Source organism: Rutidosis leptorrhynchoides, chromosome 3 (genome assembly GCF_046630445.1).
Source record: "Rutidosis leptorrhynchoides isolate AG116_Rl617_1_P2 chromosome 3, CSIRO_AGI_Rlap_v1, whole genome shotgun sequence".
Classification (NCBI taxonomy): Eukaryota; Viridiplantae; Streptophyta; class Magnoliopsida; order Asterales; family Asteraceae; genus Rutidosis; species Rutidosis leptorrhynchoides.
In genome coordinates this window covers 677,766,837-677,781,048 of record NC_092335.1, presented here as the reverse complement: position 1 = coordinate 677,781,048, position 14,212 = coordinate 677,766,837, and positions in this window count along the sequence as shown.

Below are 14,212 nucleotides of genomic sequence, written 5' to 3'. Positions count from 1 at the left end.
TTTCAAAAGATCAAATGTTTTCATAAAGATCCAATTTCCTTAATGGATCTAAATTTTTATAGTCATGTGGGACTGTAAACCATATCGTTACTACCATTGTTTATACCGCCGTATAGAAATCACTGATGTACAAAGTGTGAAGAATAAAGAAGTGATTCTAGTATTTCAAGACGATATTGCTTGAGGACAAGCAACACTCAAGTGTGGGAATATTTGATAATGCTAAAAACGAACATATATTTCATAGCATTATTCCTCAAGAAAGACAAGCTTTTAGTTGCAATTGTTCTATTTACAAGTGATATTCGTTTAAATAATAAAAGGTGAAGACAGAAGACAGATTCGACGATTTGAAGACGCAAACGACCAAAAAGCTCAAAAGAACAAAAGACAATCAAAAAGGTTCCAATTATTGATAAGAAACGTCTCGAAATTACAAGAGTACAAGATTCAAAACGCAAAGTACAAGATATTAAATTGTACGCGAGGACGTTCGAAAATCCGGAACCGGGACCAGAGTCAACTCTTAACGCTCGACGCAACGGACTAAAAATTACAAGTTAACTATGTATATAAATATAATATAATATATAATTAATTATATTAATTATATATATATTATATATATATATTAAAAACCGTCGGCAGCAAGAAACTTCAAGGGTGTGAGCTGTAAATACATCTCCGCGACTCGCGGAGTTTTAAGGGCATTTTGCCGCGAGTCGCGGAGCCCCAATTTTCAACTCTGGCTATAAAGCCAACCGAATTCTGATCAAATTTCATATCTTATTTTCATCTCTCTCTCAATATATACGTAATATATATATATAATTTATAATTTAATTTTAATTTTAATTTTAAATCCTAATAATAAGGGTATGTTAGCGAATGTTGTAAGGGTGTAAGTCGAAATTCTGTCCGTGTAACGCTACGCTATTTTTAATCATTGTAAGTTATGTTCAACCTTTTTATATTAATGTCTCGTAGCTAAGTTATTATTATGCTTATTTAAAATGAAGTAATCATGATGTTGGGCTAATTACTAAAATTGGGTAATTGGGCTTTGTACCATAATTGGGGTTTGGACAAAAGAACGACACTTGTGGAAATTAGACTATGGGCTATTAATGGGCTTTATATTTGTTTAACTAAATGAAAGTTTGTTAATGTTAATATAAAGATTTACAATTGGGCGTCCCTATAAATTACCATATACACTCGATCGGACACGATGGGCGGGGTATTTATATGTACGAATAATCGTTCATTTAACCGGACACGGGAATGGATTAATAGCCACTAGAATAATTAAAACAGGGGTGAAATTACATTCAAGGGTAATTGGTGTAATTGTTAACAAAGTAGTAAAACCTTGGTTTACACGCAGTCGATAACCTGGTGTATTCATTAAACAAAGTATTAAAACCTTGTTACAATTCGAATCCCCAATTAGTTGGAATATTTATCTTCGGGTATAATAATAATTTGACAAGGACACTTGCAATTTATATTTATGACTGATGGACTGTTATGGACAAAAACCAGACGGACATATTAAATAATCCAGGACAAAGGACAATTAACCCATGGGCATAAAACTAAAATCAACACGTCAAACATCATGATTACGGAAGTTTAAATAAGCATAATTCTTTTATTTCATATTTAATTTCCTTTATTTTATATTTAATTGCACTTCTAATTATCGCACTTTTATTTATTTTATTTTATCGCACTTTTAATTATCGTACTTTTTAATTATCGCAAGTTTATTTTATCGCACTTTTATTATTCGCAATTTCATTATCATTATTTACTTTACGCTTTAATTTAAGTCTTGTATTTATTTTATATTTTACATTAGGTTTTAACTGCGACTAAAGTTTTAAAATCGACAAACCGGTCATTAAACGGTAAAAACCCCCCTTTATAATAATAATATTACTTATATATATATTTGTATTTTTATAAAAGTAAACTAATATAGCGTTGAGCTTTGTTTAAAGATTTCCCTGTGGAACGAACCGGACTTACTAAAAACTACACTACTGTACGATTAGGTACACTGCCTATAAGTGTTGTAGCAAGGTTTAAGTATATCCATTCTATAAATAAATAAATATCTTGTGTAAAATTGTATCGTATTTAATAGTGTTTTCCTAGTAAAATAATAACTATTTTATATACACCTCGCTTTGACATCAGGAAGCAACATCGTCTAAGCACCTGAGAAATACATGCTTAAAAAGTCAACACGGATGTTGGTGAGCTATAGTTTGTTTGTATCAGTAATGTAACGTAGGCCACGAGATTTCAGTGCTGCAAACAGTGTATCAAACAGTATGTTCAAATTAGTATGAATAAGTATATGTATAACCGTGGGCACCCGGTAACTAGACTTAACGTTTATAACCCCCTGAAAGTGCACTTGGCAAGTGCGTATGACTTACGAATTATTAAACACCCATTAAATGCTAGCGTGACTAGCCCAAGTGGGGATGTCAAACCCTATGGATCCATATCTAAAATTCGCGTTCACCGGTTCAAAAACCAATGACTAAACATTACCGTGCTAAAGGGAATGTTTATGCCGTTATATAACCCACACACATATAAAGTTTAAGTACTCGTGCCTAACATGTAGAATGTAAAAAAGCGCATGTATTCTCAGTCCCAAAATAGTTAAAGTAAAAAGGGATGCTATAACTCACAGTGATAAAAGTGGTAAAGTCGGTAATGAAAGTACGCAAGTAGTAAGTCGGTCCGAAAGGTCGTCAACATAAATCAAAGGTTATTAGGTCAGTAGGTTGTCTTAATAAGTTCTAATAGTGCATAAAATAAGTTTAAGTGTCATCATCATCATCATTCATCATCATAAAAGCTAAGTGAGTTTGACAAGAATAGAGATCGAAACAATAGGCTGACTTCGGTCAGCAGCTACGACCTCTACGTAAATCGAAAAGACGCATGGTCAGTGGATATGGCTCCATATATGAGTCCCCTAACAGCTGACCAATTTTCAGGACCTAACTCGTCTTCGTTTGACTGTGGCGACGGTTTAAGTGCGAGTAGGTCAGAAATTTCAGCACAACGTTAATAGGGTGTAGTGACTCTCGGAGGGCCATAAATCCTAAACCGTAACTCGGATTAAGACGAGGCCTAAACGGAAAATCATCTACTCGAACCGAACTGAAAATCAAATTTCCAGTAGCCCAGGTGGTCTGATCAGATACGAAAATCAGTGGACAAGTGCTCCGGTGGGGTTCTTGGTGCTCGATGCTCATCACGGTTCTCATCCTTGATGCTTGTAGCTTTAAGTGTACAATTCGTTGATGGTTTAGCATCACTTTTGACCAAGATTCACCATCAATACACAATATGTTAAGACCAAGTAAGAATACATCTCATTCATGAGTCTTAAATGGATGATGAACCAAGGTTACATCATATCCTTAGTCTTAACACTAATACAAGTCACAATAACAACTAAAGTTACAAACTTTACATCAATTTAACAAGTATGAACACAATATAAGTCAAAAGAGGTGATGGAACCCTAAGCTAGAGAGCTTGGATCTATTTCACACAAGTTACAAGGTTATAAAGCTAGAAAGCTTGAACCTTTAAGTGTTCTTGAAGATCTTGAAGCATAAAGCTTGGATCTTTAAGATATATGAAGATAACAAACACAAGTTTGAATCTTTTTCACAAAACAACATGATCAAAGCAAAAAGAACTTAGATCTAACAAAAAGATATGAAGATTCGAGCTAGAAAGCTTGCATCTTGATTGTTCTTGAAGATCTTGAAGCATAAAGCTTGGATCTTGAAGATGCATGAAGATTACAAACAAAAGTTTGAATCTTTATCATAAAATAGAAAGATTAAAGTATAAAAGAAGTAGATCTACAAAAGTTATGAAGATTCAAGCTAAAAGCTTGAATCTTCCATGTTCTTGAAAGATTCATGCTTGAATTAACAAGATATAAGTAAGATCAAAGCTAAAAGGAACTTTGATCTCCATAAAATGATGATGATGATCATGAATTTGAAAAGGAAAAGAAGAAGGAAAAGAATACTTACAAGTAATGCTAGAAAGGAAAGAAAGAGAGAAAGAACAAGTGTGTGAAAAACCAAAATGATCAAGTGTGGAAATGAGAGGTTAAAGGCTAGTATTTATAAGCAAAGAGTGATCACATGGATTGATGACATGGCAAGATCTAAGGTGGTGGTGGTGGAAGGTTTATGGAGGGGGAGGGGAAGGACAAAAAGTTTACTTTTTTGGCTAATGGTGTCTAAAGTGTGTCCTTTTGCTAGAATCTTATGTAAGAAAGTTAATTATCCTTATCCATAATGCTAGCATGACTCACTAATTATTTATTTATTTATTTATTTATTATTATGGGCAATTAGTAAATATATTTGGGCTAATTAATTGGGTCACTAGCTAGAGTAGGGTGGGCTTGAGCCCAACAAGGTAAAAAGTCCAAAAAGGCTAACTATTGGGCTTTAGCAATTAAATAAATAAAATTAAGCATCCAAAGGCCCAAGTAATTATTATTATAAAATAATAATTAATATTTCGCTGTCCAAAAGTTCCGGTTCCGACAAAAGTCAAACGTACGCGCAGTCCGCGTTTTAATCGTAACGGCAAGTGACGCTAACGGTTATAAAGCATCCAATGGACAAGTTAAGCATTTTAATCATACCAAGGCACGTTTTAAAGTATATATGAATATAAAACACGTGTTCCAAGGTTCCAGAGTAATAAAGTAACGCAGTACGCACAAATACGCAGTTTCGCAAAAATACAAGGCACAAAAGCAAGTCGAAAAAGCCGGGTCGTTACATATTTTTTTTTAGTTCTAGTATGATATAGGCTTTAATTTTGTGTGGTTATGGTTGAAGAAGATGTGGGAACAGATTATGTAATCGACGGATCTTGTTTCTCAATTTCGTAGTGTGTTTTTTTTTCTTTAAATGTACGTAATTGATGAATCTGTTTACCTTAATATTTGATTTTAATATTGGATTATTTTTCAAATGTGTTAATGAATGTGTATTTTTTTAAAAAAAATTTTGATTAGATATAGATATGATGTGGTGTAATCTGGGTTTAATTATGTTTTGTGATGAATTTGGGTGGAGACTTTCATGGTTGATTTCAGCAATTTTTTTACAAACCAAAGGGACTATTCCAGCAATTTTGGTATAAACCACAGGGACCATTTCAGCAATTTTGCTAAAAAATGAAAGAAACTGACGAAAATACCCTCACATGTCTGGCACATGACTGGACTTAACGGCCTTTTTTAACGGCCGTCGGTCAGAGGGACTAAATCAGTAACTTTTACAAACCACCGGGACCAAATCCATCAAAAAATGCACAGGGATGAAACCAGCATTTTGGTATAAACCACAGGGACCATTTCAGCGATTTAGTCTTATTATTGTATTACTAGTATTATTACTAGTAAAAGTATTAGTTACCACTTTAGAATTACTATTATTATTATTTTGAAAACAAAACAACTTATTATTATAAATATTAGTATTAGTATCACTTCCTAAATATTAAGATTATTTTTATCATAAATACTATTATTAATATTATCACTATTATTATTATTAAAAAGTATTATCATTATTATCATTTTTACAAAAGTTATCATTTTTGCTATCATTGAAACTATAGTATTATTTTTACTACTAGTATTGTTATTATTAAAATTATTATCGTTTTTACAAAAATTAACATTTTTGCTATCATCAAAACTATATTATTATTATTATTATTTTCTTTAAAACCTTATTATAATTATTATCATTTTTACTACTAGTATTATTATTGTTATTACAAAATAATACAACCCTTTATTCATTATCATTATTAAAATCATTTTATCAAACAAATACTTATATATAGAATATATATATATATATATATATATATATATATATATATATATATATATATATATATATATATATATAACAAGTGAAATAATATATAAAAACTTATTCGATTACAAGTATATGTGTTAATATATATACTTGATATAGGTTCGTGAATCCGAGGACAACTCTACACTTGTCCAGTGCCATCAAACACATATTTACTACAAACTATCGTATCGTATCGTGAGTTTTCATAGCTCCCTTTTTATATATATTTTTGGGCTGAGAATACATGCGCAACTTTTATAACTGTTTTACGTTTAGACACAAGTACTCAAACTTTTATGCTATATACATGCTTTGTCATGCTAAATCCCTGCCATAATATCGTTAATTGCTGAGGTATAAGATGCAAGCTTAGTTATTGTGAGTAGCGCTACTGAGAGTGACGTCTCTAGTCAGTTGACCGTTGGTCTTTGACTACATAATAATGATTCAACGACATGAATAACAAGTGTCACGGGGTAACTTTTGTTTAGTCGCGATATTACAAACTCAGCAATACTTTTATATTGATATTTCTATATCAATCAACTCTTATTAAATCTTGTGGTCTAACACTATTATTGAAATCATTATTTATGATAAACCTATGAACTCACCAACCTTTTCGTTGACACTATTTAGCATGTTTATTCTCAGGTCCTACATAATGCTTCCACTGTGTATTTGCTAATTGAAAGCAACATTTCAACAAGTCATTCATGGATAATTTGAAGGACTTGCATTTGCTAATTTAATGATGATTGCTTGCTATGCTTGGAGTCTTCATTACATATCATATCAATTAAAGATATTTAATGCGTTGTTTATTAAATACAATGTAATCTATTTATCTTCCGCTGCAAAACTCAATAAAACGTCTCATATAGAGTCGTTCTCGTTTATACAACTGTGATTTGATATAATTAGTCACAAATACCCCAGGCCCTATTTGGGGGTGTGACAGATTGGTATCAGAGCAGTGTTGTTGTAGAAAACCAGGATTGCATTTTATGTGTGCCTTATACAATTAGGTACCTTAGCAATGCAGGACTACAACATTCATTGACCATAGTGCATTTAATTGTTGCCTTTAATTGTTAAATGTTACACTATACTTTAGAAACTTTACTTATCTTAGAATGCCAAGCCAATCTAAGAACTCTGTTCACTTTCCTAAGTACTATCCAATTTCACCACCGCATTTAAATGCAACACCATGATTTCAGAAATTCTTGACATTCCTATGTCATTTATCATGGTTTTGTGTATTACATATGTATTACATGAAATATTATTCATGATTTTTGAAACTCCTATAATTGTTACTATTCATTCTCAAACGTATATAACTCCCTGTTATATCACGTACCTATATGCCTTATGCCTATATGCATCAGTTTGCGAACCGAAAAATGTCATTGGGTTATCACAGTATATGAATTGAAAGTCTTTAATCGAAAGATTATTAGATTACATACTTATCATTTTATGATCTTGACACGTCATACAGCCATTATTGGAGTATAGACAAATCATATATTATCATATCTTATCATATCTATCCCAATAGACTTGTCTAAACACTCTTCCTAAATTTCCTCCGTAAATTACGAAAATCTTTTGCTATATATACATATTCAAGGAGACAAATATATCATTCAATATTCAACACTCATCTTATATCGAAACCCTTATCCGATCACATAATATGGATTCTTCGAACTCCTCGAGCTCCAATGGCAGCGTAACCGGAACAAATGAACCAATCAGCCATCATCTATTCTGGATGATTTGGGGATGGGTTCGTAGTCGACTTAATCAATGGAGAAGTGAAGAAGGAGATCCTTTCCACTCATCAAATTGCCCTATTGGCGAAGAACCTGAAGCACTTACCGGCGAACCAATCCGAAACACCATTTTCACCCTCATTTCCAGGATATCCCATCACGAATATATAATATCTAGAATTCTAGATCTTATTCATCCTCTAGTCCGAACCGCCAATCATCCCGGAGTAAGAGAAGAAGTCAACGAACTTCGCGCTCGAGTGGTGGCTCTGGAGAATATGGTGCGAATTCTATAAGCATCAGCAGCACCAGCAGCATAACCAGCACCGACAGCACCACCAGTATCACCAACAACACCAGCTTCATCAACAACAACATCCGCATCCCACGCCTCAACATCACACTCAGTACCTCGGATATCAACATCGTACGCCCCATAGATGCCAAGGAATATTAGTAATAATGAGTTAAAATGTATTGACTCATTCTTCCTGAAGAATTATATATGTATACTTTATATATATATATATATATATATATATATATATATATATATGGTTTAATAAATCATTTCGTACTAAGCTATTACGTGCGAATCTTAACTAGTATGTACTACTTGGTTAATTCATATCACTAATATGCTATGATGTACATCCTTCGTTAATGACTTACCAATCGTTAATCACTGCTTCAACACAATAAACTCCATTTCATAATAAACCAAGTGTATTATTCAAATACATGTTTGATTTTACACTTTCATTTTCGATGTACTCGAAACTTTCTGGAAAACATTATTCGTGCCTTGCAAAGATCACAAGGATTCCACGAGCACCAACATTATATACTGAGGTATATCAATAACAATGAACGATGAAGTATTGATTCATAACTTCATTAGCACGACAATTATGAAATCTCTAAAGTTTTGGAGATTAATTAATCTCGTTTCAACCGTAAATCAAATGAGTTTAATATTATATTAACTCATTAAATCTATATTATATCTGAAGAATACATATATGAACGTATATCTTCATAAAGATTGTAATTAAAAATTCTTTTGTACAAACTGTTAACTGTGAAAATATTTTAACGGGTAGGTAATACCCGAGAAATATTTATAGCTCACATTAATATGTTACATTGTACATTCTTCAAATTCTGATTCAATAATCAGTAACTATACTACTTACATCCACATATGTATCCGTTCACTAAAGAATAACCATTCGCATACAAATTCAATTATATATTCTGATTTTGACATATCAGAATCCAAGTAAAAGCTTTAGCAAGTGTTATCTTCCTAAAGATCACTACATTCATGAATTATACTCATTCGTATTCTATGATGAATTATCACATCAAACCACTGAAATTATCATTCATTACTTTTGAAATCAACAACGCCTATTCGTCAACCATTAGATCCGTTGACGATCACAATCAGGGTTTAATCATTTAAAATGAAATTTCTTGAAAACACCTCGGATTGGTAATCAATGATTCAGATTCGTTAACCTTGAGAATGCTGACGAAGCAGCTAAAGCTATAGATGGTCTTAATGGCCAAAAGTTTGATGATAAAGAATGACGTATTGAAAAAGCTCAGATTTGGAACTGAAAAACGGATTGAGCTAACCATGGAGGAGACCAAGGACAAATACAATGACCAAATCCTATATTCAAAGAATCCAGGTAATTCTGGATCCGATGAAATCTTTAGAGAATATCTTGCTCCGAAGTCATGTTAAAAGCTTGCGGAAAACTTTTCTTCATCAACTTTCGAACTTAGAAATTCCAAAATATCATCATAAATATCTTCGATATTTCTGAAGATATTTTCATAAATATTCTCGTCCGAAATTATATACCTCTTCGTGCTATCTGTATTACATTATATTGAAAACTTCTGTAAAACCTAAGTATAAATTATGAATGGATTCTGGAGAAGTGTTGGGAATTGAAGCATGAGTTAGTATAATATAATGACGTCAGGCCAACGTGGTTATATTACAGTAAGTCATGCTAAATTTTAATGGAAGATGATAATTCATAGACTTTATAATCATCATTTGTCATGTTACACGACTCTTACATTCTACCTAATCTCTAAACATATCAAGAACATATATTTTTGATAGTTCTATCCTTAGTAATTCTGGTAATTTAACAAGTCAAATCATGCTATTACATCTCTTTATGCTTAGTATATTTTGATCATTCGAAACTTCATGCCTACAAATTCTGGACCATTATTCGCTTTACTTAGAGTCGAGAAGAGAATAAAAAGGCAAAGAGCTCCGACATATAAGGGAAAATATAAAGCCCGATAACGACACCAAAATTACAAACCGTATATATCAATACGTATTGCAACGTAAAGACACGGGAGAATTAAAAACACTATAACCCCAAGGTAATAGTAGAAGTAAATAAATTCCTCCGGTGGTAAATAAAAAAGAAGAATGACAGAAACGATAGTCAGAAAAATATCCAGGATAAGAACTGGATGGAGTATTTTCACAATATTTGGAAGTATGAATTAGAAAGTATAGAAGTGGTGAAGATAATAAAACGGAAGAAGCTAATTTATAGCGAAATTCCAGACACAGCAATCGAGGCAATTCACCGCATTTAATCCCAAAATTCCTTAATTACCGGAGAATCAAATCTTATGAAGATTATAAAGATTTTCTTTAAATCCTTGAATTCTGAAAATCAATCATGACTACGTCAAAAGTTAAGGCGAACATTTAATTTCCTCATTTCAATCTTTTACGATAGCTTCGTTTATACTTATCCTATAATCGAATTATTTTATCCAATAGTGATAAAACTCTATTTTTCAACTCATATTTATCATTAAAACGTTCTTGTTGTCAACAATGACGATCTCTATCAAATTTCATAACCGTGATTTTCACGAACTCCTCTCTATTTTGTCCACCCTAATATTGTGGCATAAACGCTCAAGGTTTTGAATGAGCTCAATACTATTCATAACACATTTCATGTGTTCAATTTACTGAAATGCTTGTATAGCACCATCATCCCTTTTGAGGATAACCTAGTCAAATGACACTCTTGTAAATCCTTTAGATAACCTCCACATTAATGATAAAATGCACTTCATAGAAGAACCTGTAGAAATTATGGTTCGTATGATTTAAACTCTTGAAACAAAACAATATTCTATCCGTTGGAATTCACGTAAGGCCCCGAGTATACCTGGGAAAGTGAAGACCAAATAAAACGAAAATATCCTCACCTGTTTACAAACAACACTGACTGATGGCAACAACTAAATTTCAGGACGAAATTTCTTTTAACGGGTGGGTACTATGACAACCCAGAAATTTTCGACTAAATTTAAACTTAATCCTTATGTGATTCTGACACGATAATCAAAGTCAGTTAAACTGAGCCTCAAAATTTTGAACTATTCAATTACCTTTTGACTAATTCCGATGATTCACGAACCATTAATTGTAAATAATTATGTATTAATATTAATTATTATATTAATATTATCATTTATCATCATTCACAAGTATTATTGCTCTCAATATTATTAATAATATTATTATTAATAATTATTATTATCATTATTAGTATTATCATTTTTACTAAAAGTGATAAGATTGTTATAAATATCATCATTATTAATACAACTTATTATTAATAAAATTATTATTATTATTAATAGTATTATTAACATTATATAATGAGTATTATCATTATTATCATTGTATTAAAATTATTATTATAATTATTATTATTATCTGTATTATCATTATTATCAATTATAATTAAAGTTATCATTTTTATTATTAATATTATCATATTAATATTATTATCATTATTTTTATTATTATCATTAATAATATTATTATTTGTTATTATTATTAGGATTATTATTAGTAATATAATTATTATTATTAATAAAATTGTTTAATCAGTAATAAAAAAAAATTCAATACGACATATACCTAATTAGGTTTAAGCTGCTTTTAATATTATTTTTTTAGTAATTGAGATTTCCAAATCTGCTTTGTATATTTAATTCCAGTGTGATTTCTACTTTTAATTTTTTATTTATAGTGATATATTTTTTTATGCTTCTACTGGTAATGATTTTATATCTATCGATCAATCATTGCTACAAAACAATTTAAATCGAATCTGGTTGCTGTATCAATCACTCGCAAGCACGCTATATATTATCAATTGCTATTAATTGTTGAAGGAAAACAGAAATATTTATTTATTTATTTTTTTAACAGCTCGATACCTCTGTTTCTTTTATTTTTTCCATGAACACGAATTCGTAATCCATTTCAAAAACCTTAAATGCAGTTATGTTAGAAATCCTTTACTCAATCTATCTGAAAAATCTCAAATCCCAATTCCTTCTATCAAACACGAATTTTTTAGTCAAAGGTTTCGGTTTTAAAAGTCAAACAAAGTGTTCATTGAGAAATTCGAATTCGTTTTTGAGTTTATGGATTAATTGACGATTCAGAAAGTTTCTATAAAAGATTTGCAAACTATTTCATGAAGGATTCATGAGCTAAAATAATCTGTAAATCAAAATCAATTTTTTGTTTTGTTTTGTAAACCGCGAACAGCAGCACAGGCATTTTTTTTATTTTTATTTATTTTCTGTTGATCACAATCACACAACACAAAACGTTTAAATTACAATTAAAAGTCCTAAATTAATGGTTGTAAGAATGGATTATGGCGTTTGGTCGATTTATATGATAAGGAAGAAGAAAGGAACCAGTTTTTGTTTCGGGTTATAAAATATTCAAAGGGGTTTAAATCAGAAAAGTAACAGCCGCGTGATGGTTAGTGTGGGTGTCGGGTGAGCGAGTGGTCACGGGTTCGAGTCCCGTCTTGGGCATTTTTTTAAGAAAGCTTCCTAAGGTAGTTTCATTCTTATTATTATTATTATTATTATTATTATTATTATTATTATTATTATTATTATTATTATTATTATTATTATTATTATAATTATTGTTACTAGCATTTGAAAAGTATTACTAGTATTAATATTATAATTATTAGTAATATCATTATTAGTATTATTATTATTGTATTACTAGTATTATTACTAGTAAAAGTATTAGTTACCACTTTAGAATTACTATTATTATTATTTTAAAAACAAAACAACTTATTATTATAAATATTAGTATTAGTATCACTTCCTAAATATTAAGATTATTTTTATCATAAATACTATTATTAATATTATCACTATTATTATTATTAAAAAGTATTATCATTATTATCATTTTTACAAAAGTTATCATTTTTGCTATCATTAAAACTATAGTATTATTTTTACTACTAGTATTGTTATTATTAAAATTATTATCGTTTTTACAAAAATTAACATTTTTGCTATCATCAAAACTATATTATTATTATTATTATTATTTTCTTTAAAACCTTATTATAATTATTATCATTTTTACTACTAGTATTATTATTGTTATTACAAAATAATACAACCCTTTATCATTATCATTATTAAAATCATTTTATCAAACAAATACTTATATATATATATATATATATATATATATATATATATATATATATATATATATATATAACAAGTGAAATAATATATAAAAACTTATTCGATTACAAGTATATGTGTTAATATATTTACTTGATATAGGTTCGTGAATCCGAGGACAACTCTAGACTTGTTCAGTGCCATCAAACACATATTTACTACAAACTATCGTATCGTATCGTGAGTTTTCATAGCTCTCTTTTTATATATATTTTTGAGCTGAGAATACATGCGCAACTTTTATAACTGTTTTACGTTTAGACACAAGTACTCAAACTTTTATGCTATATACATGCTTTGTCATGCTAAATCCCTGTCGTAATATCGTTAATTGCTGATGTATAAGATGCAAGCTTAGTTATTGTGAGTAGCGCTACTGAGAGTGACGACTCTAGTCAGTTGACCGTTGGTCTTTGACTACATAATAATGATTCAACGACATGAATAACAAGTGTCACGGGGTAACTTTTGTTTAGTCGCGATATTACAAACTCATCAATACTTTTAGATTGATATTTCTATATCAATCAACTCTTATTAAATCTTGTGGTCTAACACTATTATTGAAATCATTATTTATGATAAACCTATGAACTCTCCAACCTTTTGGTTGACACTATTTAGCATGTTTATTCTCAGGTCCTACATAATGCTTCCGCTGTGTATTTGCTAATTGAAAGCAACATTTCAACGAGTCATTCATGGATAATTTGAAGGACTTGCATTTGCTAATTTAATGATGATTGCTTGCTATTCTTGGAGTTTTCATTACATATCATATCAATTAAAGATATTTAATGCGTTGTTTATTAAATACAATGTAATCTATTTATCTTCCGCTGCAAAACTCAATAAAACGTCTCATATAGAGTCGTTCTCGTTTAT